General features: G+C 39.5%; 1 non-coding gene across 1 annotated transcript; it reads right to left on the bottom strand.

The window, feature by feature from the left end:
- Nucleotides 1–696: 696 nt before the first annotated feature.
- Nucleotides 697–770, bottom strand: TRNAT-AGU (transfer RNA threonine (anticodon AGU)). The gene has a single exon. It is a non-coding gene; the product is annotated as a tRNA-Thr (tRNA).
- Nucleotides 771–6134: the final 5364 nt, after the last annotated feature.

Raw genomic sequence — 6134 nt, 5'->3', positions numbered from 1 at the left:
CTGACTCTCAATCCGCTGAGCAACCCAGCTGCCCTCTAGGGCACTGATCTTTAAAAAGCCTTGTCTCTGGACATAGTTTAGCAAAGAAAAGGCTATGTAGTGTAGGAGAAGATAACAAAACAACTACTACATTTAATGAAGCCAAAAAGTCATTTGGAAGTAGCTGAGTCTATGTGGTTTCTGCCCATTTAAGAAGCAAGCTTCAATTTGAGCGCTTGGTATGGTTTCCTTCTGCCACTTAGCGGGGAATAGGAGAATAGCACCTTTGGGCAATAAAGTTTCTTCCGCAATGCCCGGTGGGTACGTTACGATCTGTCCCCCCCGCGTACAGTTGTGGGTTCCGGGAGCACCATCACTCATCTGCTCACACCTTGCTTTTGCTCTTTTTGATAGCGGTCAATAAAGAAATGACTACTTTCCCCCGGAGAGTAGAGATTATCTAGGCAAAAAGTTGTCGTCGGGCTATGAGGGTATCATACCCTTCTCCTCGTGGGAAGAATTCTCAGAGACTATCTTAAATTCCAGCTTGTCGGGAATGTAAACTGACTTCCTGAAAGAACTGAAGGGATTAAATTGTTAGATATATTTATTTATAAGTGAACCTGCCCCAAGGGTTGAAATATTCTTTTAGCTCCTGGATTTTCTGAAGAGTTCCTACATTCAACACAATTTGAGGAGATTAAGCTTTGAAAATAAAGGCCCCGCTGGGATTCGAACCCAGGATCTCCTGTTTACTAGACAGGCGCTTTAACCAACTAAGCCACGGAGCCCAGGTGATTATAGACTGTTGAGTCTACCTAGAAAAGATCGTGATTTCTTTCTATCAGGGAGTTATGAAAAGAATTTTTGTGGTTTTGTGGTTTGTGATATCAAAAGACCTCTCCCTCATAGACCAACATTACTGGAATGCTTTGAAAGCACAACAAAGCTTAGCTCAGACACAAGAATTTCTCCCTCGCTCTTTCCAGTCTCTGACCCAACTTGGAGTTACGGGATCAGATAATCTTCGAGGTGGAATGATCCTCTCAAGCAATATAGTTCAATATCCTGTACCAGTGACAATCCACTCTCCATTAATTTTTTTTTAACTTAAATGAACCAAATCTCCAGCTAAGGAATTAAAAATCTACCTAGGTATCCCAGAGCATGGCAATATGTGATTCTCGGCAACTTTGAATCTAATGGATCAGTTCGGATAGACTGTGGTAGGAAAGGGGTAAATCCAGAAAATGACAGTAATATAAGGCAGAACTGCATCAAGGAAAAATATTTTTTAATCCTTGGACCTTATTCATAATTTTTAAATTTTAAAAAGGAAGCTGAGGGGACATCATTTATCTACTCTCTGGAATTTGCATGGGAATTACTTCTACATGTGTGATGGGAAGACTATCGACCAGAGTTCCCCTAGCATATAAACTAGGTTTATTCATTCCCATAAAAGATATTGAGCCAGACTAGATGCTTAATTGGATCAAAAGATTAAAGGCTTAGTACATTAATGGAGCTTTCTGGTTGCCTAAGTGCAAAAGAGCCAAAAGTTTCCCAGTTTCCTCTTCAGACTTCTGGCTCTCCTGGACAACACACAATCAAGGAAACTGCTCAACATAACCCTGACTATATCCTCACTGTCTTTTTCCCATTATTCTTAAGTAAACTTCCTTTTGTTCATGACTAAATAGGCCATAAGTGTTTCATTTCCTTCATGTGTGATGTACTGTCGAAGACTGAGAGTAGGCCCAGTCTACCTTGTAATCATCATCATAATACCAATAGCCAGCATTTGCATAGCACTTTTTCAAAGCACTTCAAGAACATTCTCACTTTAACTTTATAACAATTCTGGACTGTAGGAACTACTAGTATTCCCATTTTACAAATGAGGAAACTGACATGGGCACTGTATCCCAGAAACCCAGGCCAACTATTATCAGGGAAACTCCCTTGTCTTTGCATCCTTGTGACTTAACCTAGAAACACCCAATGACCCCACCTGGGGTCCTGAGATGTTTATCCTCTTGTCCTCTAGATTTAAGATGGACAAAGAAATGAATCTTTATGCCTCCAGGCAGACCCCAGTCAGATGACCACCTCACCCCACCAATTGCCTGAGGGACTAACACTCTATAGGTCAAGTCCACACCATGACATAGCATCTGTTGTAAAAAGTATAAAATCCCCAGAACTGATGTTGTCTGGGGAACAGCCTTTCCATCCATGCTGTCCCCTTGGAGAAACAGCCTTTCCTTTCATGCTGTCCTCCCAGGGAACTGCTCCCCATCTTGCTGTTCCACCTTGCTGTCCTGGCCATTCTCAACATTACTTTCTAAATCAATAAATTTCTCTTTTTGTTTTAAGCTAAGTTTTGGAGTCTTGCATTCTTGCAAAAGGTATCCTTCCAGAACCCCAAAGGTATCCTTCACACCCATAACAGAAACTGAGAGAGAAAAAGAGGATAAATGAATTACCCAGAATGACAGTCAGTAAGTGTCTGAAACCAGACTTCAACATGTCTTCCTGACCTGAGGTTCAGTAGGACATCTTGATACCATGCATAAAGGGAACCTAAAATAAGGGCATTAGCAGTGGAAAGGTGTGTCCTCACTATTTCACAATAGACCTATTATTTACCATCATGCAGTTGACTGAAAGATGTAGTGTAGACATAAGACCCCATGCCAACCCACAACATTCCCTAGTTCTGTCAAAACAAAAGTAAAATGTAATTGGAAAATATTTAATAAAGTAAAATAATATTAATATATACTTTTCCAAGTCAATATGCAACTCGTAGAGATCCTTACATATGATTTAGTGATTCCCCTATTTCTATTTGAATCAGACACTATTATATTTGAAAATTAAAGCTGTGACTGTTATTGGTTTAATAATAAAGCACAAATCTACTAACAGAGTGGCTCAATAATGCTAGAAACCTCTAGTAAGGGATGGCAAGATATTTTACAGCAATCAAGATGACAGAGCAAAATTTCAAGCTACCTTTATGTGTCTTCTGATTGGCTATGCACAGAGTTAAGATTGCATCATTTGCTCAGTGGATTGAGAGCCAAGAAGTCCTAAATTCAAATCTGGCCTCAGACACTTCCTAGCTATGTGACCCTGGGCAAGTCATTTGACCCCCATTGCCTAGCCCTTACCACTCTTCTACCCTGTGTATTGGTTCCAAGATGGAAGATAGGGCTTAAAAAAAAAAAGATTGCATCATTTAGACCTACCCTTCATAAACCTTCTTAACCATAAGAGACAAGACCAACTCACAAGACAAAGTTCCCAGGCAAAAAGGAGTAGTCTTTAGATGATAGAAGTTGCTACAATAGTGTAAATTGATGAGATTTTACCTTTAGTATAATCAGGTTTCTCTGGAAAGTGGGTAGTGGGTGGGGTTACAAAGGTGGAAGGAATTACAGGACAAAAACTTGAAATTTGGGGTTGTATATTTGTTTTCTTTTTGGCTTTTGTTTTGTTTTTCTTTTTTTAATTGAAAATTTTTAATAAGGCACATAGAAACAAATGTTAACAATTGTTTTCCAACATTTTGTGACTCTTTCCCTTCTGTCGCAAGGGAAAGTAAAAGTAGCAAGAGAATGATTGACAGGTCTTGAGACAAAGAATCTTTCCTGATATGGTTGAGTCAGAGTTCCAAGGAGCAGTTTGCAACTGACACTCTGGAGCTGAAAGGTGTGTAGCTGAGACATCCTGATAATCCATGCATCAAGCAACTGGTCTTTGAGAATCAACTGGCTGTGGGTATGAGAAAATCTCCAGTCTTCTGGTGGACAGTTACTGGAGAGCAGACTCTACTTTGCTGAGACCATCTGAGGACACCACAACTTGGATTCCCGATATCTGACCAACCAGTGACTCTGTGTGTGAGAGTCTGGGTTTGCTGGGGAATTTAGTCTTGGTAGTCTTTAGTTAGATAGTTAGCCAAAGTAAGCTTAATTAGATAAGAAAATATAGTGGGTAAAATTAACCCTTTTCCCTATTCCATTCCCAAAACCTTTCCCTTACCTGTTAATAAATTCCATTTTATTTATGTTATTCTTCCCTTATGTATACTCTTCCTTTCCCCCTTTCCTAAAAATCATAATAGCACTTCCCTCCCCTCCCCTCCCCAAGGCAATAAATAGTCTGATTTAGTTTATATCAATGCTTTTATTCAATACATATTTCCATACTCCCCACGTCAGTACTGAAAACAAATTACCACATAAACAATTTTTTAATGCATGAAGGAAATAAAGGATGGTGTGCTTTGATCTGCAATCAGATTCCAACAGTTCCTTCCTTAGTTTATATAGTGTTCTTTTTTTTTTTAATCGGGAGTCAGAGCCTTGTTTTGCTGATAACAGTTTAGTTGTTGGGCAAGTTTTGGGGAAATTGAGTGGTGGATGAAGTTTACAAGGAAAGTGAAATGAGAAGGGGAATATTAAATCTAGCTTGATTGAGTCAGCAAAATAGAATTAAAACCAATTTTACAACATAAGGAATATATAGAATACAAAGTCCCACTGTACTTATTGTTCTCTGAGTATTGAAAACAAGAACAAATATTTGTTTTGGTAGGGCAAAGAACTTCCTTAAAGGTTCTTCAATAAGTTTACTCCCCTCTGTACAACATAATTATGTGAAATATCTTGAAGAGGATAACCTAGTTCAGAAAACTCTTTATCATTTCCATCAGATATATTATTTAAAAGGGGAAAATATGACCATCAAATGCATTTACCACTATTCTAAGAAATCTAGCACAAGTTCCTAATTGAAAAAAAGATTCCCTAAGTATATGTATTATAAAGTCCTTTTATGGGTAGGAAGAATAACCTTTGGGGTTCGGGAAGGATGCCTTTTGCAAGCATGCAATGACTCCAAAACTTAGCTTAAAAACAAAAAAGAGGGGGCAGCTGGGTATCTCAGTGGATTGAGAACCAGTCCTAGAGATGGGAGGTCCTAGGTTCAAATCCTCCCTCAGTCACTTCCCAGCTGTGTGAGCCTGGGCAAGTCACTTGACCCCCATTGCCTAGCCCTTACCACTCTTCTGCCTTGGAGCCAATACACAGTATTGACTCCAAGATGGAAGGTAAGGGTTAAAAAAAAAGAGAGAGAGAGAGAGAAAGAGATTTATTAATTTAGAAAGTAATGTTGAGGGTGGCCAGGAGGATAGTAAGGTAACTGCAAGATGGGGAGCAGTTCCTTGGGAGGACAGCATGAAAGTAAAGGCTGTTCCTCCATGGGAACAGCATGGATGGAGAGGCTGTCCCCCAGAGGACATCAGTTCTGGGGTTTATATACTCTTTAGATGCTATGTCCTGGTGTGGGCATGGCTTGGAGAGTGTTAGTCCCTCAGGCATTTGGTGGAGAGGGGTGGTCATCTGACTGGGGCCTGCCTGGAGGCATAAAGATTCATTTCTTTGTCCACCTTAAATCTAGAGGACAAAAGAGGGTAAACATCTCAGGACCCCAGGTGGGTCATTGGTGTTTCTAGGTTAAGAGTCACAAGGATGCAAAGGCAAGGGAGTTTCCCTGATAATAGTTGGCCTGGGTTTCTGGGATACAGTGCCCATGTCACTTCAAATGCTCCTATTTGTAGTTGACATCAAGTTAGTTTCCACAAGTTCTAAAACACAGTACATCTTCCCAGAAGAGATTTATAATAATTCAGAAGTCTTGGCCCTAATCATCCAAACAGGAAAAATACATAGAAGAATTCTATTGCCCTGATTTGGAGAGGCGTTTGGAGGGACAACCATTAGAGGCTGCCCATCAGAATTATTAAATTTAGATACCAAAAAAAAAAAATTAAAATGGACATCACTGTATAGGTTTTAATTGTAATAAAGTAAAATGCAACTATTAGGAATGCATCAAATCCATGCTAAATTCCAGGGGCAGAGGTTAACAACCCTGATATGATCAGTTGAACTGGTTTCAAACAATGCCCAACTAGATATCCATATCAGATATTCTAATAAATGAATTCTCCTGTCTCCTTTGAACATTTAACAGCCTAAATATTTAGTATTGATATACAAATGAGCCAACCCAGGTATCTAGTCCAGATTTCCAGGCCAGATGTTCTGCCTTTGCTGACCATACTGATAAGTGTGTTTGTA

Source organism: Monodelphis domestica, chromosome 6, assembly GCF_027887165.1.
Source record: "Monodelphis domestica isolate mMonDom1 chromosome 6, mMonDom1.pri, whole genome shotgun sequence".
NCBI lineage: Eukaryota > Metazoa > Chordata > Mammalia > Didelphimorphia > Didelphidae > Monodelphis > Monodelphis domestica.
Note: the sequence above shows the minus strand (reverse complement) of the source record. Positions and strands in the feature narration are given on the sequence as shown.